The following is a 24945-nucleotide window of genomic DNA, read 5'->3' as shown; positions in this document are numbered from 1 at the left end:
CAACAAGTGAAGAGTTCTTCTCTCAGGGAAAGATATTTTTTGTCAAGCACATGTCAAGGTGCACTGCTGTCAAAAAGTTGGCATAAGCCACAAGAAAAAGTACAATCCTTCGAGCAGGATTTGAACCAGCGACCTAAGGATTACAGCAATTTCACCTACAGTCCTCCGCTCTACCAACTGAGCTATCGAAGGGTGTCAAATGTAATCAAACGCCATTACCGAGATGATCAGAGGTTCGGCAGAAGCATATGTTCCATTTAAGAAATTAATCTGCTGAGTTTGATGGTTTCTTGGAGCTGCTGACGATTGCCCCCAGGTCTTCGTACGTTCAACTAATGCTCTATTCCTCTGAGCTACATCCCCTTAGATTGCAAGTAGTTGCATTTGGGAATAGACAAAAAGTGAGCCGAGGAATAAAATCGCTGTTTAGCCCTCTCACTGCGAAATGTCTTATTCTCTCTCCCTGTTGGTCTAGTGGTTAGGATTCTTTTCTTTTACCACCGCGGCCTGGGTTTGATTCCCGCTCAGGGAATGACTTGCTTTTGGGGAAACACTAGGCATAAGTCAAAAACTTGGCACAACTGCAGAAAAAGTTATACTCTTCTGAGTCAGCAACCTAAGGATTGTTGCAATCTCAAGAACTCTCTGCTGCTCTACCAACATTCCTATCAAAGGTCAACAAGTGAAGAGTTCTTCTCTCAGGGAAAGATATTTTTTGTCAAGCACATGTCAATGTGCACTGCTGTCAAATAGTTGGCGTAAGCCACAAGAAAAATTACAATCCTTCGAGCCGGATTTGAACCAGCGACCTAAGGATTACAGCAATTTCACCTACAGTCCTCCGCTCTACCAACTGAGCTATCGAAGGGTGTCAAATGTAAACAAACGCCATTACCGAGATGATCAGAGGTTCGGCAGAAGCATATGTTCCCTTTAAGAAATTAATCTGCTGAGTTTGATGGTTTCTTGGAGCTGCTGACGATTGCCCCCAGGTCTTCGTACGTTCAACTAATGCTCTATTCCTCTGAGCTACATCCCCTTAGATTGCAAGTAGTTGCATTTGGGAATAGACAAAAAGTGAGCCGAGGAATAAAATCGCTGTTTAGCCCTCTCACTGCGAAATGTCTTATTCTCTCTCCCTGTTGGTCTAGTGGTTAGGATGCATTTCTTTTACCACCGCGGCCTGGGTTTGATTCCCGCTCAGGGAATGACTTGCTTTTGGGGAAACACTAGGCATAAGTCAAAAACTTGGCACAACTGCAGAAAAAGTTATACTCTTCTGAGTCAGCAACCTAAGGATTGTTGCAATCTCGAGAACTCTCTGCTGCTCTACCAACATTCCTATCAAAGGTCAACAAGTGAAGAGTTCTTCTCTCAGGGAAAGATATTTTTTGTCAAGCACATGTCAAGGTGCACTGCTGTCAAAAAGTTGGCGTAAGCCACAAGAAAAAGTACAATCCTTCGAGCAGGATTTGAACCAGCGACCTAAGGATTACAGCAATTTCACCTACAGTCCTCCGCTCTACCAACTGAGCTATCGAAGGGTGTCAAATGTAATCAAACGCCATTACCGAGATGATCAGAGGTTCGGCAGAAGCATATGTTCCCTTTAAGAAATTAATCTGCTGAGTTTGATGGTTTCTTGGAGCTGCTGACGATTGCCCCCAGGTCTTCGTACGTTCAACTAATGCTCTATTCCTCTGAGCTACATCCCCTTAGATTGCAAGTAGTTGCATTTGGGAATAGACAAAAAGTGAGCCGAGGAATAAAATCGCTGTTTAGCCCTCTCACTGCGAAATGTCTTATTCTCTCTCCCTGTTGGTCTAGTGGTTAGGATGCATTTCTTTTACCACCGCGGCCTGGGTTTGATTCCCGCTCAGGGAATGACTTGCTTTTGGGGAAACACTAGGCATAAGTCAAAAACTTGGCACAACTGCAGAAAAAGTTATACTCTTCTGAGTCAGCAACCTAAGGATTGTTGCAATCTCGAGAACTCTCTGCTGCTCTACCAACATTCCTATCAAAGGTCAACAAGTGAAGAGTTCTTCTCTCAGGGAAAGATATTTTTTGTCAAGCACATGTCAATGTGCACTGCTGTCAAATAGTTGGCGTAAGCCACAAGAAAAAGTACAATCCTTCGAGCAGGATTTGAACCAGCGACCTAAGGATTACAGCAATTTCACCTACAGTCCTCCGCTCTACCAACTGAGCTATCAAAGGGTGTCAAATGTAATCAAACGCCATTACCGAGATGATCAGAGGTTCGGCAGAAGCATATGTTCCCTTTAAGAAATTAATCTGCTGAGTTTGATGGTTTCTTGGAGCTGCTGACGATTGCCCCCAGGTCTTCGTACGTTCAACTAATGCTCTATTCCTCTGAGCTACATCCCCTTAGATTGCAAGTAGTTGCATTTGGGAATAGACAAAAAGTGAGCCGAGGAATAAAATCGCTGTTTAGCCCTCTCACTGCGAAATGTCTTATTCTCTCTCCCTGTTGGTCTAGTGGTTAGGATTCATTTCTTTTACCACCGCGGCCTGGGTTTGATTCCCGCTCAGGGAATGACTTGCTTTTGGGGAAACACTAGGCATAAGTCAAAAACTTGGCACAACTGCAGAAAAAGTTATACTCTTCTGAGTCAGCAACCTAAGGATTGTTGCAATCTCGAGAACTCTCTGCTGCTCTACCAACATTCCTATCAAAGGTCAACAAGTGAAGAGTTCTTCTCTCAGGGAAAGATATTTTTTGTCAAGCACATGTCAAGGTGCACTGCTGTCAAAAAGTTGGCTTAAGCCACAAGAAAAAGTACAATCCTTCGAGCAGGATTTGAACCAGCGACCTAAGGATTACAGCAATTTCACCTACAGTCCTCCGCTCTACCAACTGAGCTATCGAAGGGTGTCAAATGTAATCAAACGCCATTACCGAGATGATCAGAGGTTCGGCAGAAGCATATGTTCCATTTAAGAAATTAATCTGCTGAGTTTGATGGTTTCTTGGAGCTGCTGACGATTGCCCCCAGGTCTTCGTACGTTCAACTAATGCTCTATTCCTCTGAGCTACATCCCCTTAGATTGCAAGTAGTTGCATTTGGGAATAGACAAAAAGTGAGCCGAGGAATAAAATCGCTGTTTAGCCCTCTCACTGCGAAATGTCTTATTCTCTCTCCCTGTTGGTCTAGTGGTTAGGATGCATTTCTTTTACCACCGCGGCCTGGGTTTGATTCCCGCTCAGGGAATGACTTGCTTTTGGGGAAACACTAGGCATAAGTCAAAAACTTGGCACAACTGCAGAAAAAGTTATACTCTTCTGAGTCAGCAACCTAAGGATTGTTGCAATCTCGAGAACTCTCTGCTGCTCTACCAACATTCCTATCAAAGGTCAACAAGTGAAGAGTTCTTCTCTCAGGGAAAGATATTTTTTGTCAAGCACATGTCAAGGTGCACTGCTGTCAAAAAGTTGGCGTAAGCCACAAGAAAAAGTACAATCCTTCGAGCAGGATTTGAACCAGCGACCTAAGGATTACAGCAATTTCACCTACAGTCCTCCGCTCTACCAACTGAGCTATCGAAGGGTGTCAAATGTAATCAAACGCCATTACCGAGATGATCAGAGGTTCGGCAGAAGCATATGTTCCCTTTAAGAAATTAATCTGCTGAGTTTGATGGTTTCTTGGAGCTGCTGACGATTGCCCCCAGGTCTTCGTACGTTCAACTAATGCTCTATTCCTCTGAGCTACATCCCCTTAGATTGCAAGTAGTTGCATTTGGGAATAGACAAAAAGTGAGCCGAGGAATAAAATCGCTGTTTAGCCCTCTCACTGCGAAATGTCTTATTCTCTCTCCCTGTTGGTCTAGTGGTTAGGATGCATTTCTTTTACCACCGCGGCCTGGGTTTGATTCCCGCTCAGGGAATGACTTGCTTTTGGGGAAACACTAGGCATAAGTCAAAAACTTGGCACAACTGCAGAAAAAGTTATACTCTTCTGAGTCAGCAACCTAAGGATTGTTGCAATCTCGAGAACTCTCTGCTGCTCTACCAACATTCCTATCAAAGGTCAACAAGTGAAGAGTTCTTCTCTCAGGGAAAGATATTTTTTGTCAAGCACATGTCAAGGTGCACTGCTGTCAAAAAGTTGGCGTAAGCCACAAGAAAAAGTACAATCCTTCGAGCCGGATTTGAACCAGCGACCTAAGGATTACAGCAATTTCACCTACAGTCCTCCGCTCTACCAACTGAGCTATCGAAGGGTGTCAAATTTAATCAAACGCCATTACCGAGATGATCAGAGGTTCGGCAGAAGCATATGTTCCATTTAAGAAATTAATCTGCTGAATTTGATGGTTTCTTGGAGCTGCTGACGATTGCCCCCAGGTCTTCGTACGTTCAACTAATGCTCTATTCCTCTGAGCTACATCCCCTTAGATTGCAAGTAGTTGCATTTGGGAATAGACAAAAAGTGAGCCGAGGAATAAAATCGCTGTTTAGCCCTCTCACTGCGAAATGTCTTATTCTCTCTCCCTGTTGGTCTAGTGGTTAGGATGCATTTCTTTTACCACCGCGGCCTGGGTTTGATTCCCGCTCAGGGAATGACTTGCTTTTGGGGAAACACTAGGCATAAGTCAAAAACTTGGCACAACTGCAGAAAACGTTATACTCTTCTGAGTCAGCAACCTAAGGATTGTTGCAATCTCGAGAACTCTCTGCTGCTCTACCAACATTCCTATCAAAGGTCAACAAGTGAAGAGTTCTTCTCTCAGGGAAAGATATTTTTTGTCAAGCACATGTCAAGGTGCACTGCTGTCAAAAAGTTGGCGTAAGCCACAAGAAAAAGTACAATCCTTCGAGCAGGATTTGAACCAGCGACCTAAGGATTACAGCAATTTCACCTACAGTCCTCCGCTCTACCAACTGAGCTATCGAAGGGTGTCAAATGTAATCAAACGCCATTACCGAGATGATCAGAGGTTCGGCAGAAGCATATGTTCCCTTTAAGAAATTAATCTGCTGAGTTTGATGGTTTCTTGGAGCTGCTGACGATTGCCCCCAGGTCTTCGTACGTTCAACTAATGCTCTATTCCTCTGAGCTACATCCCCTTAGATTGCAAGTAGTTGCATTTGGGAATAGACAAAAAGTGAGCCGAGGAATAAAATCGCTGTTTAGCCCTCTCACTGCGAAATGTCTTATTCTCTCTCCCTGTTGGTCTAGTGGTTAGGATGCATTTCTTTTACCACCGCGGCCTGGGTTTGATTCCCGCTCAGGGAATGACTTGCTTTTGGGGAAACACTAGGCATAAGTCAAAAACTTGGCACAACTGCAGAAAAAGTTATACTCTTCTGAGTCAGCAACCTAAGGATTGTTGCAATCTCAGAACTCTCTGCTGCTCTACCAACATTCCTATCAAAGGTCAACAAGTGAAGAGTTCTTCTCTCAGGGAAAGATATTTTTTGTCAAGCACATGTCAAGGTGCACTGCTGTCAAAAGTTGGCGTAAGCCACAAGAAAAAGTACAATCCTTCGAGCAGGATTTGAACCAGCGACCTAAGGATTACAGCAATTTCACCTACAGTCCTCCGCTCTACCAACTGAGCTATCAAAGGGTGTCAAATGTAATCAAACGCCATTACCGAGATGATCAGAGGTTCGGCAGAAGCATATGTTCCCTTTAAGAAATTAATCTGCTGAGTTTGATGGTTTCTTGGAGCTGCTGACGATTGCCCCCAGGTCTTCGTACGTTCAACTAATGCTCTATTCCTCTGAGCTACATCCCCTTAGATTGCAAGTAGTTGCATTTGGGAATAGACAAAAAGTGAGCCGAGGAATAAAATCGCTGTTTAGCCCTCTCACTGCGAAATGTCTTATTCTCTCTCCCTGTTGGTCTAGTGGTTAGGATTCATTTCTTTTACCACCGCGGCCTGGGTTTGATTCCCGCTCAGGGAATGACTTGCTTTTGGGGAAACACTAGGCATAAGTCAAAAACTTGGCACAACTGCAGAAAAAGTTATACTCTTCTGAGTCAGCAACCTAAGGATTGTTGCAATCTCGAGAACTCTCTGCTGCTCTACCAACATTCCTATCAAAGGTCAACAAGTGAAGAGTTCTTCTCTCAGGGAAAGATATTTTTTGTCAAGCACATGTCAAGGTGCACTGCTGTCAAAAAGTTGGCGTAAGCCACAAGAAAAAGTACAATCCTTCGAGCAGGATTTGAACCAGCGACCTAAGGATTACAGCAATTTCACCTACAGTCCTCCGCTCTACCAACTGAGCTATCGAAGGGTGTCAAATGTAATCAAACGCCATTACCGAGATGATCAGAGGTTCGGCAGAAGCATATGTTCCATTTAAGAAATTAATCTGCTGAGTTTGATGGTTTCTTGGAGCTGCTGACGATTGCCCCCAGGTCTTCGTACGTTCAACTAATGCTCTATTCCTCTGAGCTACATCCCCTTAGATTGCAAGTAGTTGCATTTGGGAATAGACAAAAAGTGAGCCGAGGAATAAAATCGCTGTTTAGCCCTCTCACTGCGAAATGTCTTATTCTCTCTCCCTGTTGGTCTAGTGGTTAGGATGCATTTCTTTTACCACCGCGGCCTGGGTTTGATTCCCGCTCAGGGAATGACTTGCTTTTGGGGAAACACTAGGCATAAGTCAAAAACTTGGCACAACTGCAGAAAAAGTTATACTCTTCTGAGTCAGCAACCTAAGGATTGTTGCAATCTCAAGAACTCTCTGCTGCTCTACCAACATTCCTATCAAAGGTCAACAAGTGAAGAGTTCTTCTCTCTCGGGAAAGATATTTTTTGTCAAGCACATGTCAAGGTGCACTGCTGTCAAAAAGTTGGCGTAAGCCACAAGAAAAAGTACAATCCTTCGAGCAGGATTTGAACCAGCGACCTAAGGATTACAGCAATTTCACCTACAGTCCTCCGCTCTACCAACTGAGCTATCGAAGGGTGTCAAATGTAATCAAACGCCATTACCGAGATGATCAGAGGTTCGGCAGAAGCATATGTTCCCTTTAAGAAATTAATCTGCTGAGTTTGATGGTTTCTTGGAGCTGCTGACGATTGCCCCCAGGTCTTCGTACGTTCAACTAATGCTCTATTCCTCTGAGCTACATCCCCTTAGATTGCAAGTAGTTGCATTTGGGAATAGACAAAAAGTGAGCCGAGGAATAAAATCGCTGTTTAGCCCTCTCACTGCGAAATGTCTTATTCTCTCTCCCTGTTGGTCTAGTGGTTAGGATTCATTTCTTTTACCACCGCGGCCTGGGTTTGATTCCCGCTCAGGGAATGACTTGCTTTTGGGGAAACACTAGGCATAAGTCAAAAACTTGGCACAACTGCAGAAAAAGTTATACTCTTCTGAGTCAGCAACCTAAGGATTGTTGTTGCAATCTCAAGAACTCTCTGCTGCTCTACCAACATTCCTATCAAAGGTCAACAAGTGAAGAGTTCTTCTCTCAGGGAAAGATATTTTTTGTCAAGCACATGTCAATGTGCACTGCTGTCAAATAGTTGGCGTAAGCCACAAGAAAAATTACAATGCTTCGAGCCGGATTTGAACCAGCGACCTAAGGATTACAGCAATTTCACCTACAGTCCTCCTCTCTAAACAACTGAGCTATCGAAGGGTTTCAAATTTAAACAAACGCCATTACCGAGATGATCAGAGGTTCGGCAGAAGCATATGTTCCCTTTAAGAAATTAATCTGCTGAGTTTGATATTTTCTTGGAGCTGCTGACGATTGCCCCCAGGTCTTCGTACGTTCAACTAATGCTCTATTCCTCTGAGCTACATCCCCTTAGATTGCAAGTAGTTGCATTTGGGAATAGACAAAAAGTGAGCCGAGGAATAAAATCGCTGTTTAGCCCTCTCACTGCGAAATGTCTTATTCTCTCTCCCTGTTGGTCTAGTGGTTAGGATTCATTTCTTTTACCACCGCGGCCTGGGTTTGATTCCCGCTCAGGGAATGACTTGCTTTTGGGGAAACACTAGGCATAAGTCAAAAACTTGGCACAACTGCAGAAAAAGTTATACTCTTCTGAGTCAGCAACCTAAGGATTGTTGCAATCTCAAGAACTCTCTGCTGCTCTACCAACATTCCTATCAAAAAAGGTCAACAAGTGAAGAGTTCTTCTCTCAGGGAAAGATATTTTTTGTCAAGCACATGTCAAGGTGCACTGCTGTCAAAAAGTTGGCGTAAGCCACAAGAAAAAGTACAATCCTTCGAGCAGGATTTGAACCAGCGACCTAAGGATTACAGCAATTTCACCTACAGTCCTCCGCTCTACCAACTGAGCTATCGAAGGGTGTCAAATGTAATCAAACGCCATTACCGAGATGATCAGAGGTTCGGCAGAAGCATATGTTCCATTTAAGAAATTAATCTGCTGAGTTTGATGGTTTCTTGGAGCTGCTGACGATTGCCCCCAGGTCTTCGTACGTTCAACTAATGCTCTATTCCTCTGAGCTACATCCCCTTAGATTGCAAGTAGTTGCATTTGGGAATAGACAAAAAGTGAGCCGAGGAATAAAATCGCTGTTTAGCCCTCTCACTGCGAAATGTCTTATTCTCTCTCCCTGTTGGTCTAGTGGTTAGGATGCATTTCTTTTACCACCGCGGCCTGGGTTTGATTCCCGCTCAGGGAATGACTTGCTTTTGGGGAAACACTAGGCATAAGTCAAAAACTTGGCACAACTGCAGAAAAAGTTATACTCTTCTGAGTCAGCAACCTAAGGATTGTTGCAATCTCAAGAACTCTCTGCTGCTCTACCAACATTCCTATCAAAGGTCAACAAGTGAAGAGTTCTTCTCTCAGGGAAAGATATTTTTTGTCAAGCACATGTCAAGGTGCACTGCTGTCAAAAAGTTGGCGTAAGCCACAAGAAAAAGTACAATCCTTCGAGCAGGATTTGAACCAGCGACCTAAGGATTACAGCAATTTCACCTACAGTCCTCCGCTCTACCAACTGAGCTATCGAAGGGTGTCAAATGTAATCAAACGCCATTACCGAGATGATCAGAGGTTCGGCAGAAGCATATGTTCCATTTAAGAAATTAATCTGCTGAGTTTGATGGTTTCTTGGAGCTGCTGACGATTGCCCCCAGGTCTTCGTACGTTCAACTAATGCTCTATTCCTCTGAGCTACATCCCCTTAGATTGCAAGTAGTTGCATTTGGGAATAGACAAAAAGTGAGCCGAGGAATAAAATCGCTGTTTAGCCCTCTCACTGCGAAATGTCTTATTCTCTCTCCCTGTTGGTCTAGTGGTTAGGATGCATTTCTTTTACCACCGCGGCCTGGGTTTGATTCCCGCTCAGGGAATGACTTGCTTTTGGGGAAACACTAGGCATAAGTCAAAAACTTGGCACAACTGCAGAAAAAGTTATACTCTTCTGAGTCAGCAACCTAAGGATTGTTGCAATCTCAAGAACTCTCTGCTGCTCTACCAACATTCCTATCAAAGGTCAACAAGTGAAGAGTTCTTCTCTCAGGGAAAGATATTTTTTGTCAAGCACATGTCAAGGTGCACTGCTGTCAAAAAGTTGGCGTAAGCCACAAGAAAAAGTACAATCCTTCGAGCAGGATTTGAACCAGCGACCTAAGGATTACAGCAATTTCACCTACAGTCCTCCGCTCTACCAACTGAGCTATCGAAGGGTGTCAAATGTAATCAAACGCCATTACCGAGATGATCAGAGGTTCGGCAGAAGCATATGTTCCCTTTAAGAAATTAATCTGCTGAGTTTGATGGTTTCTTGGAGCTGCTGACGATTGCCCCCAGGTCTTCGTACGTTCAACTAATGCTCTATTCCTCTGAGCTACATCCCCTTAGATTGCAAGTAGTTGCATTTGGGAATAGACAAAAAGTGAGCCGAGGAATAAAATCGCTGTTTAGCCCTCTCACTGCGAAATGTCTTATTCTCTCTCCCTGTTGGTCTAGTGGTTAGGATTCATTTCTTTTACCACCGCGGCCTGGGTTTGATTCCCGCTCAGGGAATGACTTGCTTTTGGGGAAACACTAGGCATAAGTCAAAAACTTGGCACAACTGCAGAAAAAGTTATACTCTTCTGAGTCAGCAACCTAAGGATTGTTGCAATCTCAAGAACTCTCTGCTGCTCTACCAACATTCCTATCAAAGGTCAACAAGTGAAGAGTTCTTCTCTCAGGGAAAGATATTTTTTGTCAAGCACATGTCAAGGTGCACTGCTGTCAAAAAGTTGGCGTAAGCCACAAGAAAAAGTACAATCCTTCGAGCAGGATTTGAACCAGCGACCTAAGGATTACAGCAATTTCACCTACAGTCCTCCGCTCTACCAACTGAGCTATCGAAGGGTGTCAAATGTAATCAAACGCCATTACCGAGATGATCAGAGGTTCGGCAGAAGCATATGTTCCATTTAAGAAATTAATCTGCTGAGTTTGATGGTTTCTTGGAGCTGCTGACGATTGCCCCCAGGTCTTCGTACGTTCAACTAATGCTCTATTCCTCTGAGCTACATCCCCTTAGATTGCAAGTAGTTGCATTTGGGAATAGACAAAAAGTGAGCCGAGGAATAAAATCGCTGTTTAGCCCTCTCACTGCGAAATGTCTTATTCTCTCTCCCTGTTGGTCTAGTGGTTAGGATTCATTTCTTTTACCACCGCGGCCTGGGTTTGATTCCCGCTCAGGGAATGACTTGCTTTTGGGGAAACACTAGGCATAAGTCAAAAACTTGGCACAACTGCAGAAAAAGTTATACTCTTCTGAGTCAGCAACCTAAGGATTGTTGCAATCTCAAGAACTCTCTGCTGCTCTACCAACATTCCTATCAAAGGTCAACAAGTGAAGAGTTCTTCTCTCAGGGAAAGATATTTTTTGTCAAGCACATGTCAAGGTGCACTGCTGTCAAAAAGTTGGCGTAAGCCACAAGAAAAAGTACAATCCTTCGAGCAGGATTTGAACCAGCGACCTAAGGATTACAGCAATTTCACCTACAGTCCTCCGCTCTACCAACTGAGCTATCGAAGGGTGTCAAATGTAATCAAACGCCATTACCGAGATGATCAGAGGTTCGGCAGAAGCATATGTTCCCTTTAAGAAATTAATCTGCTGAGTTTGATGGTTTCTTGGAGCTGCTGACGATTGCCCCCAGGTCTTCGTACGTTCAACTAATGCTCTATTCCTCTGAGCTACATCCCCTTAGATTGCAAGTAGTTGCATTTGGGAATAGACAAAAAGTGAGCCGAGGAATAAAATCGCTGTTTAGCCCTCTCACTGCGAAATGTCTTATTCTCTCTCCCTGTTGGTCTAGTGGTTAGGATGCATTTCTTTTACCACCGCGGCCTGGGTTTGATTCCCGCTCAGGGAATGACTTGCTTTTGGGGAAACACTAGGCATAAGTCAAAAACTTGGCACAACTGCAGAAAAAGTTATACTCTTCTGAGTCAGCAACCTAAGGATTGTTGCAATCTCAAGAACTCTCTGCTGCTCTACCAACATTCCTATCAAAGGTCAACAAGTGAAGAGTTCTTCTCTCAGGGAAAGATATTTTTTGTCAAGCACATGTCAATGTGCACTGCTGTCAAAAAGTTGGCGTAAGCCACAAGAAAAAGTACAATCCTTCGAGCAGGATTTGAACCAGCGACCTAAGGATTACAGCAATTTCACCTACAGTCCTCCGCTCTACCAACTGAGCTATCAAGGGTGTCAAATGTAATCAAACGCCATTACCGAGATGATCAGAGGTTCGGCAGAAGCATATGTTCCCTTTAAGAAATTAATCTGCTGAGTTTGATGGTTTCTTGGAGCTGCTGACGATTGCCCCCAGGTCTTCGTACGTTCAACTAATGCTCTATTCCTCTGAGCTACATCCCCTTAGATTGCAAGTAGTTGCATTTGGGAATAGACAAAAAGTGAGCCGAGGAATAAAATCGCTGTTTAGCCCTCTCACTGCGAAATGTCTTATTCTCTCTCCCTGTTGGTCTAGTGGTTAGGATTCATTTCTTTTACCACCGCGGCCTGGGTTTGATTCCCGCTCAGGGAATGACTTGCTTTTGGGGAAACACTAGGCATAAGTCAAAAACTTGGCACAACTGCAGAAAAAGTTATACTCTTCTGAGTCAGCAACCTAAGGATTGTTGCAATCTCGAGAACTCTCTGCTGCTCTACCAACATTCCTATCAAAGGTCAACAAGTGAAGAGTTCTTCTCTCAGGGAAAGATATTTTTTGTCAAGCACATGTCAAGGTGCACTGCTGTCAAAAAGTTGGCGTAAGCCACAAGAAAAAGTACAATCCTTCGAGCAGGATTTGAACCAGCGACCTAAGGATTACAGCAATTTCACCTACAGTCCTCCGCTCTACCAACTGAGCTATCGAAGGGTGTCAAATGTAATCAAACGCCATTACCGAGATGATCAGAGGTTCGGCAGAAGCATATGTTCCATTTAAGAAATTAATCTGCTGAATTTGATGGTTTCTTGGAGCTGCTGACGATTGCCCCCAGGTCTTCGTACGTTCAACTAATGCTCTATTCCTCTGAGCTACATCCCCTTAGATTGCAAGTAGTTGCATTTGGGAATAGACAAAAAGTGAGCCGAGGAATAAAATCGCTGTTTAGCCCTCTCACTGCGAAATGTCTTATTCTCTCTCCCTGTTGGTCTAGTGGTTAGGATGCATTTCTTTTACCACCGCGGCCTGGGTTTGATTCCCGCTCAGGGAATGACTTGCTTTTGGGGAAACACTAGGCATAAGTCAAAAACTTGGCACAACTGCAGAAAAAGTTATACTCTTCTGAGTCAGCAACCTAAGGATTGTTGCAATCTCAAGAACTCTCTGCTGCTCTACCAACATTCCTATCAAAGGTCAACAAGTGAAGAGTTCTTCTCTCAGGGAAAGATATTTTTTGTCAAGCACATGTCAAGGTGCACTGCTGTCAAAAAGTTGGCGTAAGCCACAAGAAAAAGTACAATCCTTCGAGCAGGATTTGAACCAGCGACCTAAGGATTACAGCAATTTCACCTACAGTCCTCCGCTCTACCAACTGAGCTATCGAAGGGTGTCAAATGTAATCAAACGCCATTACCGAGATGATCAGAGGTTCGGCAGAAGCATATGTTCCCCTTTAAGAAATTAATCTGCTGAGTTTGATGGTTTCTTGGAGCTGCTGACGATTGCCCCCAGGTCTTCGTACGTTCAACTAATGCTCTATTCCTCTGAGCTACATCCCCTTAGATTGCAAGTAGTTGCATTTGGGAATAGACAAAAAGTGAGCCGAGGAATAAAATCGCTGTTTAGCCCTCTCACTGCGAAATGTCTTATTCTCTCTCCCTGTTGGTCTAGTGGTTAGGATTCATTTCTTTTACCACCGCGGCCTGGGTTTGATTCCCGCTCAGGGAATGACTTGCTTTTGGGGAAACACTAGGCATAAGTCAAAAACTTGGCACAACTGCAGAAAAAGTTATACTCTTCTGAGTCAGCAACCTAAGGATTGTTGGAATCTCAAGAACTCTCTGCTGCTCTACCAACATTCCTATCAAAGGTCAACAAGTGATGAGTTCTCTCAGGGAAAGATATTTTTTGTCAAGCACTTGTCAAGGTGCACTGCTGTCAAAAAGTTGGCGTAAGCCACAAGAAAAGGTTCAATCCTTCGAGCAGGATTTGAACCAGCGAGCTAAGGATTACAGCAATTTCACCTACAGTCCTCTGCTCTTCCAACTGAGCTATCAAAGGGTGTCAAATGTAATCAAACGCCATTACCGAGATGATCAGAGGTTCGGCAGAAGCATATGTTCCATTTAAGAAATTAATCTGCTGAATTTGATGGTTTCTTGGAGCTGCTGACGATTGCCCCCAGGTCTTCGTACTTTCAACTAATGCTCTATTCCTCTGAGCTACATCCCCTTAGATTGCAAGTAGTTGCATTTGGGAATAGACAAAAAGTGAGCCGAGGAATAAAATCGCTGTTTAGCCCTCTCACTGCGAAATGTCTTATTCTCTCTCCCTGTTGGTCTAGTGGTTAGGATTCATTTCTTTTACCACCGCGGCCTGGGTTTGAGTCCCGCTCAGGGAATGACTTGCTTTTGGGGAAACACTAGGCATAAGTCAAAAACTTGGCACAACTGCAGAAAAAGTTATACTCTTCTGAGTCAGCAACCTAAGGATTGTTGGAAACTCAAGAACTCTCTGCTGCTCTACCAACATTCCTATCAAAGGTCAACAAGTGAAGAGTTCTTCTCTCAGGGAAAGATATTTTTTGTCAAGCACATGTCAAGGTGCACTGCTGTCAAAAAGTTGGCGTAAGCCACAAGAAAAAGTACAATCCTTCGAGCAGGATTTGAACCAGCGACCTAAGGATTACAGCAATTTCACCTACAGTCCTCCGCTCTACCAACTGAGCTATCGAAGGGTGTCAAATGTAATCAAACGCCATTACCGAGATGATCAGAGGTTCGGCAGAAGCATATGTTCCCTTTAAGAAATTAATCTGCTGAGTTTGATGGTTTCTTGGAGCTGCTGACGATTGCCCCCAGGTCTTCGTACGTTCAACTAATGCTCTATTCCTCTGAGCTACATCCCCTTAGATTGCAAGTAGTTGCATTTGGGAATAGACAAAAAGTGAGCCGAGGAATAAAATCGCTGTTTAGCCCTCTCACTGCGAAATGTCTTATTCTCTCTCCCTGTTGGTCTAGTGGTTAGGATTCATTTCTTTTACCACCGCGGCCTGGGTTTGATTCCCGCTCAGGGAATGACTTGCTTTTGGGGAAACACTAGGCATAAGTCAAAAACTTGGCACAACTGCAGAAAAAGTTATACTCTTCTGAGTCAGCAACCTAAGGATTGTTGCAATCTCGAGAACTCTCTGCTGCTCTACCAACATTCCTATCAAAGGTCAACAAGTGAAGAGTTCTTCTCTCAGGGAAAGATATTTTTTGTCAAGCACATGTCAAGGTGCACTGCTGTCAAAAAGTTGGCGTAAGCCACAAGAAAAAGTACAATCCTTCGAGCAGGATTTGAACCAGCGACCTAAGGATTACAGCAATTTCACCTACAGTCCTCCGCTCTACCAACTGAGCTATCGAAGGGTGTCAAATGTAATCAAACGCCATTACCGAGATGATCAGAGGTTCGGCAGAAGCATATGTTCCCTTTAAGAAATTAATCTGCTGAGTTTGATGGTTTCTTGGAGCTGCTGACGATTGCCCCCAGGTCTTCGTACGTTCAACTAATGCTCTATTCCTCTGAGCTACATCCCCTTAGATTGCAAGTAGTTGCATTTGGGAATAGACAAAAAGTGAGCCGAGGAATAAAATCGCTGTTTAGCCCTCTCACTGCGAAATGTCTTATTCTCTCTCCCTGTTGGTCTAGTGGTTAGGATGCATTTCTTTTACCACCGCGGCCTGGGTTTGATTCCCGCTCAGGGAATGACTTGCTTTTGGGGAAACACTAGGCATAAGTCAAAAACTTGGCACAACTGCAGAAAAAGTTATACTCTTCTGAGTCAGCAACCTAAGGATTGTTGCAATCTCAAGAACTCTCTGCTGCTCTACCAACATTCCTATCAAAGGTCAACAAGTGAAGAGTTCTTCTCTCAGGGAAAGATATTTTTTGTCAAGCACATGTCAAGGTGCACTGCTGTCAAAAAGTTGGCGTAAGCCACAAGAAAAAGTACAATCCTTCGAGCAGGATTTGAACCAGCGACCTAAGGATTACAGCAATTTCACCTACAGTCCTCCGCTCTACCAACTGAGCTATCGAAGGGTGTCAAATGTAATCAAACGCCATTACCGAGATGATCAGAGGTTCGGCAGAAGCATATGTTCCCTTTAAGAAATTAATCTGCTGAGTTTGATGGTTTCTTGGAGCTGCTGACGATTGCCCCCAGGTCTTCGTACGTTCAACTAATGCTCTATTCCTCTGAGCTACATCCCCTTAGATTGCAAGTAGTTGCATTTGGGAATAGACAAAAAGTGAGCCGAGGAATAAAATCGCTGTTTAGCCCTCTCACTGCGAAATGTCTTATTCTCTCTCCCTGTTGGTCTAGTGGTTAGGATTCATTTCTTTTACCACCGCGGCCTGGGTTTGATTCCCGCTCAGGGAATGACTTGCTTTTGGGGAAACACTAGGCATAAGTCAAAAACTTGGCACAACTGCAGAAAAAGTTATACTCTTCTGAGTCAGCAACCTAAGGATTGTTGCAATCTCGAGAACTCTCTGCTGCTCTACCAACATTCCTATCAAAGGTCAACAAGTGAAGAGTTCTTCTCTCAGGGAAAGATATTTTTTGTCAAGCACATGTCAAGGTGCACTGCTGTCAAAAAGTTGGCGTAAGCCACAAGAAAAAGTACAATCCTTCGAGCAGGATTTGAACCAGCGACCTAAGGATTACAGCAATTTCACCTACAGTCCTCCGCTCTACCAACTGAGCTATCGAAGGGTGTCAAATGTAATCAAACGCCATTACCGAGATGATCAGAGGTTCGGCAGAAGCATATGTTCCCTTTAAGAAATTAATCTGCTGAGTTTGATGGTTTCTTGGAGCTGCTGACGATTGCCCCCAGGTCTTCGTACGTTCAACTAATGCTCTATTCCTCTGAGCTACATCCCCTTAGATTGCAAGTAGTTGCATTTGGGAATAGACAAAAAGTGAGCCGAGGAATAAAATCGCTGTTTAGCCCTCTCACTGCGAAATGTCTTAATCTCTCTCCCTGTTGGTCTAGTGGTTAGGATGCATTTCTTTTACCACCGCGGCCTGGGTTTGATTCCCGCTCAGGGAATGACTTGCTTTTGGGGAAACACTAGGCATAAGTCAAAAACTTGGCACAACTGCAGAAAAAGTTATACTCTTCTGAGTCAGCAACCTAAGGATTGTTGCAATCTCAAGAACTCTCTGCTGCTCTACCAACATTCCTATCAAAGGTCAACAAGTGAAGAGTTCTTCTCTCAGGGAAAGATATTTTTTGTCAAGCACATGTCAAGGTGCACTGCTGTCAAAAAGTTGGCGTAAGCCACAAGAAAAAGTACAATCCTTCGAGCAGGATTTGAACCAGCGACCTAAGGATTACAGCAATTTCACCTACAGTCCTCCGCTCTACCAACTGAGCTATCGAAGGGTGTCAAATGTAATCAAACGCCATTACCGAGATGATCAGAGGTTCGGCAGAAGCATATGTTCCCTTTAAGAAATTAATCTGCTGAGTTTGATGGTTTCTTGGAGCTGCTGACGATTGCCCCCAGGTCTTCGTACGTTCAACTAATGCTCTATTCCTCTGAGCTACATCCCCTTAGATTGCAAGTAGTTGCATTTGGGAATAGACAAAAAGTGAGCCGAGGAATAAAATCGCTGTTTAGCCCTCTCACTGCGAAATGTCTTATTCTCTCTCCCTGTTGGTCTAGTGGTTAGGATTCATTTCTTTTACCACCGCGGCCTGGGTTTGATTCCCGCTCAGGGAATGACTTGCTTTTGGGGAAACACTAGGCATAAGTCAAAAACTTGGCACAACTGCAGAAAAAGTTATACTCTTCTGAGTCAGCAACCTAAGGATTGTTGCAATCTCAGAACTCTCTGCTGCTCTACCAACATTCCTATCAAAGGTCAACAAGTGAAGAGTTCTTCTCTCAGGGAAAGATATTTTTTGTCAAGCACATGTCAAGGTGCACTGCTGTCAAAAAGTTGGCGTAAGCCACAAGAAAAAGTACAATCCTTCGAGCAGGATTTGAACCAGCGACCTAAGGATTACAGCAATTTCACCTACAGTCCTCCGCTCTACCAACTGAGCTATCGAAGGGTGTCAAATGTAATCAAACGCCATTACCGAGATGATCAGAGGTTCGGCAGAAGCATATGTTCCCTTTAAGAAATTAATCTGCTGAGTTTGATGGTTTCTTGGAGCTGCTGACGATTGCCCCCAGGTCTTCGTACGTTCAACTAATGCTCTATTCCTCTGAGCTACATCCCCTTAGATTGCAAGTAGTTGCATTTGGGAATAGACAAAAAGTGAGCCGAGGAATAAAATCGCTGTTTAGCCCTCTCACTGCGAAATGTCTTATTCTCTCTCCCTGTTGGTCTAGTGGTTAGGATGCATTTCTTTTACCACCGCGGCCTGGGTTTGATTCCCGCTCAGGGAATGACTTGCTTTTGGGGAAACACTAGGCATAAGTCAAAAACTTGGCACAACTGCAGAAAAAGTTATACTCTTCTGAGTCAGCAACCTAAGGATTGTTGCAATCTCAAGAACTCTCTGCTGCTCTACCAACATTCCTATCAAAGGTCAACAAGTGAAGAGTTCTTCTCTCAGGGAAAGATATTTTTTGTCAAGCACATGTCAAGGTGCACTGCTGTCAAAAAGTTGGCGTAAGCCACAAGAAAAAGTACAATCCTTCGAGCAGGATTTGAACCAGCGACCTAAGGATTACAGCAATTTCACCTACAGTCCTCCGCTCTACCAACTGAGCTATCGAAGGGTGTCAAATGTAATCAAACGCCATTACCGAGATGATCAGAGGTTCGGCAGAAGCATATGTTCCCTTTAAGAAATTAATCTGCTGAGTTTGATGGTTTCTTGGAGCTGCTGACGATTGCCCCCAGGTCTTCGTACGTTCAACTAATGCTCTATTCCTCTGAGCTACATCCCCTTAGATTGCAAGTAGTTGCATTTGGGAATAGACAAAAAGTGAGCCGAGGAATAAAATCGCTGTTTAGCCCTCTCACTGCGAAATGTCTTATTCTCTCTCCCTGTTGGTCTAGTGGTTAGGATGCATTTCTTTTACCACCGCGGCCTGGGTTTGATTCCCGCTCAGGGAATGACTTGCTTTTGGGGAAACACTAGGCATAAGTCAAAAACTTGGCACAACTGCAGAAAAAGTTATACTCTTCTGAGTCAGCAACCTAAGGATTGTTGCAATCTCAAGAACTCTCTGCTGCTCTTCCAACATTCCTATCAAAGGTCAACAAGTGAAGAGTTCTTCTCTCAGGGAAAGATATTTTTTGTCAAGCACATGTCAATGTGCACTGCTGTCAAACAGTTGGCGTAAGCCACAAGAAAAAGTACAATCCTTCGAGCAGGATTTGAACCTGCGACCTAAGGATTACAGCAATTTCACCTACAGTCCTCCGCTCTACCAACTGAGCTATCGAAGGGTGTCAAATGTAATCAAACGCCATTACCGAGATGATCAGAGGTTCGGCAGAAGCATATGTTCCCTTTAAGAAATTAATCTGCTGAGTTTGATGGTTTCTTGGAGCTGCTGACGATTGCCCCCAGGTCTTCGTACGTTCAACTAATGCTCTATTCCTCTGAGCTACATCCCCTTAGATTGCAAGTAGTTGCATTTGGGAATAGACAAAAAGTGAGCCGAGGAATAAAATCGCTGTTTAGCCCTCTCACTGCGAAATGTCTTATTCTCTCTCCCTGTTGGTCTAGTGGTTAGGATGCATTTCTTTTACCACCGCGGCCTGGGTTTGATTCCCGCTCAGGGAATGACTTGCTTTTGGGGAAACACTAGGCATAAGTCAAAAACTTGGCACAACTGCAGAAAAAGTTATACTCTTCTGAGTCAGCAACCTAAGGATTGTTGCAATCTCAAGAACTCTCTGCTGCTCTACCAACATTCCTATCAAAGGTCAACAAGTGAAGAGTTCTTCTCTCAGGGAAAGATATTTTTTGTCAAGCACATGTCAAGGTGCACTGCTGTCAAAAAGTTGGCGTAAGCCACAAGAAAAAGTACAATCCTTCGAGCAGGATTTGAACCAGCGACCTAAGGATTACAGCAATTTCACCTACAGTCCTCCGCTCTACCAACTGAGCTATCGAAGGGTGTCAAATGTAATCAAACGCCATTACCGAGATGATCAGAGGTTCGGCAGAAGCATATGTTCCCTTTAAGAAATTAATCTGCTGAGTTTGATGGTTTCTTGGAGCTGCTGACGATTGCCCCCAGGTCTTCGTACGTTCAACTAATGCTCTATTCCTCTGAGCTACATCCCCTTAGATTGCAAGTAGTTGCATTTGGGAATAGACAAAAAGTGAGCCGAGGAATAAAATCGCTGTTTAGCCCTCTCACTGCGAAATGTCTTATTCTCTCTCCCTGTTGGTCTAGTGGTTAGGATGCATTTCTTTTACCACCGCGGCCTGGGTTTGATTCCCGCTCAGGGAATGACTTGCTTTTGGGGAAACACTAGGCATAAGTCAAAAACTTGGCACAACTGCAGAAAAAGTTATACTCTTCTGAGTCAGCAACCTAAGGATTGTTGCAATCTCAAGAACTCTCTGCTGCTCTACCAACATTCCTATCAAAGGTCAACAAGTGAAGAGTTCTTCTCTCAGGGAAAGATATTTTTTGTCAAGCACATGTCAAGGTGCACTGCTGTCAAAAAGTTGGCGTAAGCCACAAGAAAAAGTACAATCCTTCGAGCAGGATTTGAACCAGCGACCTAAGGATTACAGCAATTTCACCTACAGTCCTCCGCTCTACCAACTGAGCTATCGAAGGGTGTCAAATGTAATCAAACGCCATTACCGAGATGATCAGAGGTTCGGCAGAAGCATATGTTCCCTTTAAGAAATTAATCTGCTGAGTTTGATGGTTTCTTGGAGCTGCTGACGATTGCCCCCAGGTCTTCGTACGTTCAACTAATGCTCTATTCCTCTGAGCTACATCCCCTTAGATTGCAAGTAGTTGCATTTGGGAATAGACAAAAAGTGAGCCGAGGAATAAAATCGCTGTTTAGCCCTCTCACTGCGAAATGTCTTATTCTCTCTCCCTGTTGGTCTAGTGGTTAGGATGCATTTCTTTTACCACCGCGGCCTGGGTTTGATTCCCGCTCAGGGAATGACTTGCTTTTGGGGAAACACTAGGCATAAGTCAAAAACTTGGCACAACTGCAGAAAAAGTTATACTCTTCTGAGTCAGCAACCTAAGGATTGTTGCAATCTCAAGAACTCTCTGCTGCTCTACCAACATTCCTATCAAAGGTCAACAAGTGAAGAGTTCTTCTCTCAGGGAAAGATATTTTTTGTCAAGCACATGTCAAGGTGCACTGCTGTCAAAAAGTTGGCGTAAGCCACAAGAAAAAGTACAATCCTTCGAGCAGGATTTGAACCAGCGACCTAAGGATTACAGCAATTTCACCTACAGTCCTCCGCTCTACCAACTGAGCTATCGAAGGGTGTCAAATGTAATCAAACGCCATTACCGAGATGATCAGAGGTTCGGCAGAAGCATATGTTCCCTTTAAGAAATTAATCTGCTGAGTTTGATGGTTTCTTGGAGCTGCTGACGATTGCCCCCAGGTCTTCGTACGTTCAACTAATGCTCTATTCCTCTGAGCTACATCCCCTTAGATTGCAAGTAGTTGCATTTGGGAATAGACAAAAAGTGAGCCGAGGAATAAAATCGCTGTTTAGCCCTCTCACTGCGAAATGTCTTATTCTCTCTCCCTGTTGGTCTAGTGGTTAGGATGCATTTCTTTTACCACCGCGGCCTGGGTTTGATTCCCGCTCAGGGAATGACTTGCTTTTGGGGAAACACTAGGCATAAGTCAAAAACTTGGCACAACTGCAGAAAAAGTTATACTCTTCTGAGTCAGCAACCTAAGGATTGTTGCAATCTCAAGAACTCTCTGCTGCTCTACCAACATTCCTATCAAAGGTCAACAAGTGAAGAGTTCTTCTCTCAGGGAAAGATATTTTTTGTCAAGCACATGTCAATGTGCACTGCTGTCAAAAGTTGGCGTAAGCCACAAGAAAAAGTACAATCCTTCGAGCAGGATTTGAACCAGCGACCTAAGGATTACAGCAATTTCACCTACAGTCCTCCGCTCTACCAACTGAGCTATCGAAGGGTGTCAAATGTAATCAAACGCCATTACCGAGATGATCAGAGGTTCGGCAGAAGCATATGTTCCCTTTAAGAAATTAATCTGCTGAGTTTGATGGTTTCTTGGAGCTGCTGACGATTGCCCCCAGGTCTTCGTACGTTCAACTAATGCTCTATTCCTCTGAGCTACATCCCCTTAGATTGCAAGTAGTTGCATTTGGGAATAGACAAAAAGTGAGCCGAGGAATAAAATCGCTGTTTAGCCCTCTCACTGCGAAATGTCTTATTCTCTCTCCCTGTTGGTCTAGTGGTTAGGATGCATTTCTTTTACCACCGCGGCCTGGGTTTGATTCCCGCTCAGGGAATGACTTGCTTTTGGGGAAACACTAGGCATAAGTCAAAAACTTGGCACAACTGCAGAAAAAGTTATACTCTTCTGAGTCAGCAACCTAAGGATTGTTGCAATCTCGAGAACTCTCTGCTGCTCTACCAACATTCCTATCAAAGGTCAACAAGTGAAGAGTTCTTCTCTCAGGGAAAGATATTTTTTGTCAAGCACATGTCAAGGTGCACTGCTGTCAAAAAGTTGGCGTAAGCCACAAGAAAAAGTACAATCCTTCGAGCAGGATTTGAACCAGCGACCTAAGGATTACAGCAATTTCACCTACAGTCCTCCGCTCTACCAACTGAGCTATCGAAGGGTGTCAAATGTAATCAAACGCCATTACCGAGATGATCAGAGGTTCGGCAGAAGCATATGTTCCATTTAAGAAATTAATCTGCTGAGTTTGATGGTTTCTTGGAGCTGCTGACGATTGCCCCCAGGTCTTCGTACGTTCAACTAATGCTCTATTCCTCTGAGCTACATCCCCTTAGATTGCAAGTAGTTGCATTTGGGAATAGACAAAAAGTGAGCCGAGGAATAAAATCGCTGTTTAGCCCTCTCACTGCGAAATGTCTTATTCTCTCTCCCTGTTGGTCTAGTGGTTAGGATGCATTTCTTTTACCACCGCGGCCTGGGTTTGATTCCCGCTCAGGGAATGACTTGCTTTTGGGGAAACACTAGGCATAAGTCAAAAACTTGGCACAACTGCAGAAAAAGTTATACTCTTCTGAGTCAGCAACCTAAGGATTGTTGCAATCTCAAGAACTCTCTGCTGCTCTACCAACATTCCTATCAAAGGTCAACAAGTGAAGAGTTCTTCTCTCAGGGAAAGATATTTTTTGTCAAGCACATGTCAAGGTGCACTGCTGTCAAAAAGTTGGCGTAAGCCACAAGAAAAAGTACAATCCTTCGAGCCGGATTTGAACCAGCGACCTAAGGATTACAGCAATTTCACCTACAGTCCTCCGCTCTACCAACTGAGCTATCGAAGGGTGTCAAATGTAATCAAACGCCATTACCGAGATGATCAGAGGTTCGGCAGAAGCATATGTTCCCTTTAAGAAATTTATCTGCTGAGTTTGATGGTTTCTTGGAGCTGCTGACGATTGCCCCCAGGTCTTCGTACGTTCAACTAATGCTCTATTCCTCTGAGCTACATCCCCTTAGATTGCAAGTAGTTGCATTTGGGAATAGACAAAAAGTGAGCCGAAGAATAAAATCACTGTTTAGCCCTCTCACTGCGAATGTCTTATTCTCTCTCCCTGTTGGTCTAGTGGTTGGGATTCTTTTCTTTTACCACCGCGGCCTGGGTTTGATTCCCGCTCAGGGAATGACTTGCTTTTGGGGAAACACTAGGCATAAGTCAAAAACTTGGCACAACTGCAGAAAAAGTTATACTCTTCTGAGTCAGCAACCTAAGGATTGTTGCAATCTCAAGAACTCTCTGCTGCTCTACCAACATTCCTATCAAAGGTCAACAAGTGAAGAGTTCTTCTCTCAGGGAAAGATATTTTTTGTCAAGCACATGTCAAGGTGCACTGCTGTCAAAAAGTTGGCGTAAGCCACAAGAAAAAGTACAATCCTTCGAGCAGGATTTGAACCAGCGACCTAAGGATTACAGCAATTTCACCTACAGTCCTCCGCTCTACCAACTGAGCTATCGAAGGGTGTCAAATGTAATCAAACGCCATTACCGAGATGATCAGAGGTTCGGCAGAAGCATATGTTCCCTTTAAGAAATTAATCTGCTGAGTTTGATGGTTTCTTGGAGCTGCTGACGATTGCCCCCAGGTCTTCGTACGTTCAACTAATGCTCTATTCCTCTGAGCTACATCCCCTTAGATTGCAAGTAGTTGCATTTGGGAATAGACAAAAAGTGAGCCGAGGAATAAAATCGCTGTTTAGCCCTCTCACTGCGAAATGTCTTATTCTCTCTCCCTGTTGGTCTAGTGGTTAGGATGCATTTCTTTTACCACCGCGGCCTGGGTTTGATTCCCGCTCAGGGAATGACTTGCTTTTGGGGAAACACTAGGCATAAGTCAAAAACTTGGCACAACTGCAGAAAAAGTTATACTCTTCTGAGTCAGCAACCTAAGGATTGTTGCAATCTCAAGAACTCTCTGCTGCTCTACCAACATTCCTATCAAAGGTCAACAAGTGAAGAGTTCTTCTCTCAGGGAAAGATATTTTTTGTCAAGCACATGTCAAGGTGCACTGCTGTCAAAAAGTTGGCGTAAGCCACAAGAAAAAGTACAATCCTTCGAGCAGGATTTGAACCAGCGACCTAAGGATTACAGCAATTTCACCTACAGTCCTCCGCTCTACCAACTGAGCTATCGAAGGGTGTCAAATGTAATCAAACGCCATTACCGAGATGATCAGAGGTTCGGCAGAAGCATATGTTCCCTTTAAGAAATTAATCTGCTGAGTTTGATGGTTTCTTGGAGCTGCTGACGATTGCCCCCAGGTCTTCGTACGTTCAACTAATGCTCTATTCCTCTGAGCTACATCCCCTTAGATTGCAAGTAGTTGCATTTGGGAATAGACAAAAAGTGAGCCGAGGAATAAAATCGCTGTTTAGCCCTCTCACTGCGAAATGTCTTATTCTCTCTCCCTGTTGGTCTAGTGGTTAGGATTCATTTCTTTTACCACCGCGGCCTGGGTTTGATTCCCGCTCAGGGAATGACTTGCTTTTGGGGAAACACTAGGCATAAGTCAAAAACTTGGCACAACTGCAGAAAAAGTTATACTCTTCTGAGT

General features: G+C 44.0%; 25 non-coding genes across 25 annotated transcripts; all 25 read right to left on the bottom strand.

Annotated features, from left to right (window-relative positions):
* Positions 1 to 105: 105 nt before the first annotated feature.
* On the bottom strand, positions 106 to 192 carry trnay-gua (transfer RNA tyrosine (anticodon GUA)). Its single transcript is given in 2 exon segments — positions 106 to 141; positions 156 to 192. It is a non-coding gene; the product is annotated as a tRNA-Tyr (tRNA).
* Positions 193 to 781: 589 nt separating this feature from the next.
* Positions 782 to 868, bottom strand: trnay-gua (transfer RNA tyrosine (anticodon GUA)). The gene is given in 2 exon segments: positions 782 to 817; positions 832 to 868. It is a non-coding gene; the product is annotated as a tRNA-Tyr (tRNA).
* Positions 869 to 1457: 589 nt separating this feature from the next.
* On the bottom strand, positions 1458 to 1544 carry trnay-gua (transfer RNA tyrosine (anticodon GUA)). Its single transcript is given in 2 exon segments — positions 1458 to 1493; positions 1508 to 1544. It is a non-coding gene; the product is annotated as a tRNA-Tyr (tRNA).
* A 1265-nt stretch (positions 1545 to 2809) lies between these two features.
* trnay-gua (transfer RNA tyrosine (anticodon GUA)) lies at positions 2810 to 2896 on the bottom strand. The gene is given in 2 exon segments: positions 2810 to 2845; positions 2860 to 2896. It is a non-coding gene; the product is annotated as a tRNA-Tyr (tRNA).
* A 589-nt stretch (positions 2897 to 3485) lies between these two features.
* trnay-gua (transfer RNA tyrosine (anticodon GUA)) lies at positions 3486 to 3572 on the bottom strand. Its single transcript is given in 2 exon segments — positions 3486 to 3521; positions 3536 to 3572. It is a non-coding gene; the product is annotated as a tRNA-Tyr (tRNA).
* Positions 3573 to 4161: 589 nt separating this feature from the next.
* On the bottom strand, positions 4162 to 4248 carry trnay-gua (transfer RNA tyrosine (anticodon GUA)). The gene is given in 2 exon segments: positions 4162 to 4197; positions 4212 to 4248. It is a non-coding gene; the product is annotated as a tRNA-Tyr (tRNA).
* A 589-nt stretch (positions 4249 to 4837) lies between these two features.
* Positions 4838 to 4924, bottom strand: trnay-gua (transfer RNA tyrosine (anticodon GUA)). Its single transcript is given in 2 exon segments — positions 4838 to 4873; positions 4888 to 4924. It is a non-coding gene; the product is annotated as a tRNA-Tyr (tRNA).
* A 1263-nt stretch (positions 4925 to 6187) lies between these two features.
* trnay-gua (transfer RNA tyrosine (anticodon GUA)) lies at positions 6188 to 6274 on the bottom strand. The gene is given in 2 exon segments: positions 6188 to 6223; positions 6238 to 6274. It is a non-coding gene; the product is annotated as a tRNA-Tyr (tRNA).
* A 590-nt stretch (positions 6275 to 6864) lies between these two features.
* On the bottom strand, positions 6865 to 6951 carry trnay-gua (transfer RNA tyrosine (anticodon GUA)). Its single transcript is given in 2 exon segments — positions 6865 to 6900; positions 6915 to 6951. It is a non-coding gene; the product is annotated as a tRNA-Tyr (tRNA).
* A 1272-nt stretch (positions 6952 to 8223) lies between these two features.
* On the bottom strand, positions 8224 to 8310 carry trnay-gua (transfer RNA tyrosine (anticodon GUA)). The gene is given in 2 exon segments: positions 8224 to 8259; positions 8274 to 8310. It is a non-coding gene; the product is annotated as a tRNA-Tyr (tRNA).
* Positions 8311 to 8899: 589 nt separating this feature from the next.
* Positions 8900 to 8986, bottom strand: trnay-gua (transfer RNA tyrosine (anticodon GUA)). The gene is given in 2 exon segments: positions 8900 to 8935; positions 8950 to 8986. It is a non-coding gene; the product is annotated as a tRNA-Tyr (tRNA).
* Positions 8987 to 9575: 589 nt separating this feature from the next.
* On the bottom strand, positions 9576 to 9662 carry trnay-gua (transfer RNA tyrosine (anticodon GUA)). The gene is given in 2 exon segments: positions 9576 to 9611; positions 9626 to 9662. It is a non-coding gene; the product is annotated as a tRNA-Tyr (tRNA).
* A 589-nt stretch (positions 9663 to 10251) lies between these two features.
* trnay-gua (transfer RNA tyrosine (anticodon GUA)) lies at positions 10252 to 10338 on the bottom strand. Its single transcript is given in 2 exon segments — positions 10252 to 10287; positions 10302 to 10338. It is a non-coding gene; the product is annotated as a tRNA-Tyr (tRNA).
* Positions 10339 to 10927: 589 nt separating this feature from the next.
* On the bottom strand, positions 10928 to 11014 carry trnay-gua (transfer RNA tyrosine (anticodon GUA)). The gene is given in 2 exon segments: positions 10928 to 10963; positions 10978 to 11014. It is a non-coding gene; the product is annotated as a tRNA-Tyr (tRNA).
* Positions 11015 to 12278: 1264 nt separating this feature from the next.
* trnay-gua (transfer RNA tyrosine (anticodon GUA)) lies at positions 12279 to 12365 on the bottom strand. Its single transcript is given in 2 exon segments — positions 12279 to 12314; positions 12329 to 12365. It is a non-coding gene; the product is annotated as a tRNA-Tyr (tRNA).
* Positions 12366 to 12954: 589 nt separating this feature from the next.
* Positions 12955 to 13041, bottom strand: trnay-gua (transfer RNA tyrosine (anticodon GUA)). Its single transcript is given in 2 exon segments — positions 12955 to 12990; positions 13005 to 13041. It is a non-coding gene; the product is annotated as a tRNA-Tyr (tRNA).
* A 1263-nt stretch (positions 13042 to 14304) lies between these two features.
* trnay-gua (transfer RNA tyrosine (anticodon GUA)) lies at positions 14305 to 14391 on the bottom strand. The gene is given in 2 exon segments: positions 14305 to 14340; positions 14355 to 14391. It is a non-coding gene; the product is annotated as a tRNA-Tyr (tRNA).
* Positions 14392 to 14980: 589 nt separating this feature from the next.
* trnay-gua (transfer RNA tyrosine (anticodon GUA)) lies at positions 14981 to 15067 on the bottom strand. The gene is given in 2 exon segments: positions 14981 to 15016; positions 15031 to 15067. It is a non-coding gene; the product is annotated as a tRNA-Tyr (tRNA).
* Positions 15068 to 15656: 589 nt separating this feature from the next.
* trnay-gua (transfer RNA tyrosine (anticodon GUA)) lies at positions 15657 to 15743 on the bottom strand. Its single transcript is given in 2 exon segments — positions 15657 to 15692; positions 15707 to 15743. It is a non-coding gene; the product is annotated as a tRNA-Tyr (tRNA).
* A 589-nt stretch (positions 15744 to 16332) lies between these two features.
* Positions 16333 to 16419, bottom strand: trnay-gua (transfer RNA tyrosine (anticodon GUA)). The gene is given in 2 exon segments: positions 16333 to 16368; positions 16383 to 16419. It is a non-coding gene; the product is annotated as a tRNA-Tyr (tRNA).
* Positions 16420 to 17008: 589 nt separating this feature from the next.
* trnay-gua (transfer RNA tyrosine (anticodon GUA)) lies at positions 17009 to 17095 on the bottom strand. The gene is given in 2 exon segments: positions 17009 to 17044; positions 17059 to 17095. It is a non-coding gene; the product is annotated as a tRNA-Tyr (tRNA).
* A 588-nt stretch (positions 17096 to 17683) lies between these two features.
* trnay-gua (transfer RNA tyrosine (anticodon GUA)) lies at positions 17684 to 17770 on the bottom strand. The gene is given in 2 exon segments: positions 17684 to 17719; positions 17734 to 17770. It is a non-coding gene; the product is annotated as a tRNA-Tyr (tRNA).
* Positions 17771 to 18359: 589 nt separating this feature from the next.
* trnay-gua (transfer RNA tyrosine (anticodon GUA)) lies at positions 18360 to 18446 on the bottom strand. The gene is given in 2 exon segments: positions 18360 to 18395; positions 18410 to 18446. It is a non-coding gene; the product is annotated as a tRNA-Tyr (tRNA).
* Positions 18447 to 19035: 589 nt separating this feature from the next.
* trnay-gua (transfer RNA tyrosine (anticodon GUA)) lies at positions 19036 to 19122 on the bottom strand. The gene is given in 2 exon segments: positions 19036 to 19071; positions 19086 to 19122. It is a non-coding gene; the product is annotated as a tRNA-Tyr (tRNA).
* A 3968-nt stretch (positions 19123 to 23090) lies between these two features.
* trnay-gua (transfer RNA tyrosine (anticodon GUA)) lies at positions 23091 to 23177 on the bottom strand. Its single transcript is given in 2 exon segments — positions 23091 to 23126; positions 23141 to 23177. It is a non-coding gene; the product is annotated as a tRNA-Tyr (tRNA).
* Positions 23178 to 24945: the final 1768 nt, after the last annotated feature.

This window comes from Oncorhynchus masou, chromosome 27, assembly GCF_036934945.1.
Source record: "Oncorhynchus masou masou isolate Uvic2021 chromosome 27, UVic_Omas_1.1, whole genome shotgun sequence".
Lineage (NCBI taxonomy): Eukaryota > Metazoa > Chordata > Actinopteri > Salmoniformes > Salmonidae > Oncorhynchus > Oncorhynchus masou.
This window is presented reverse-complemented; position numbering and strand designations above follow the sequence as displayed.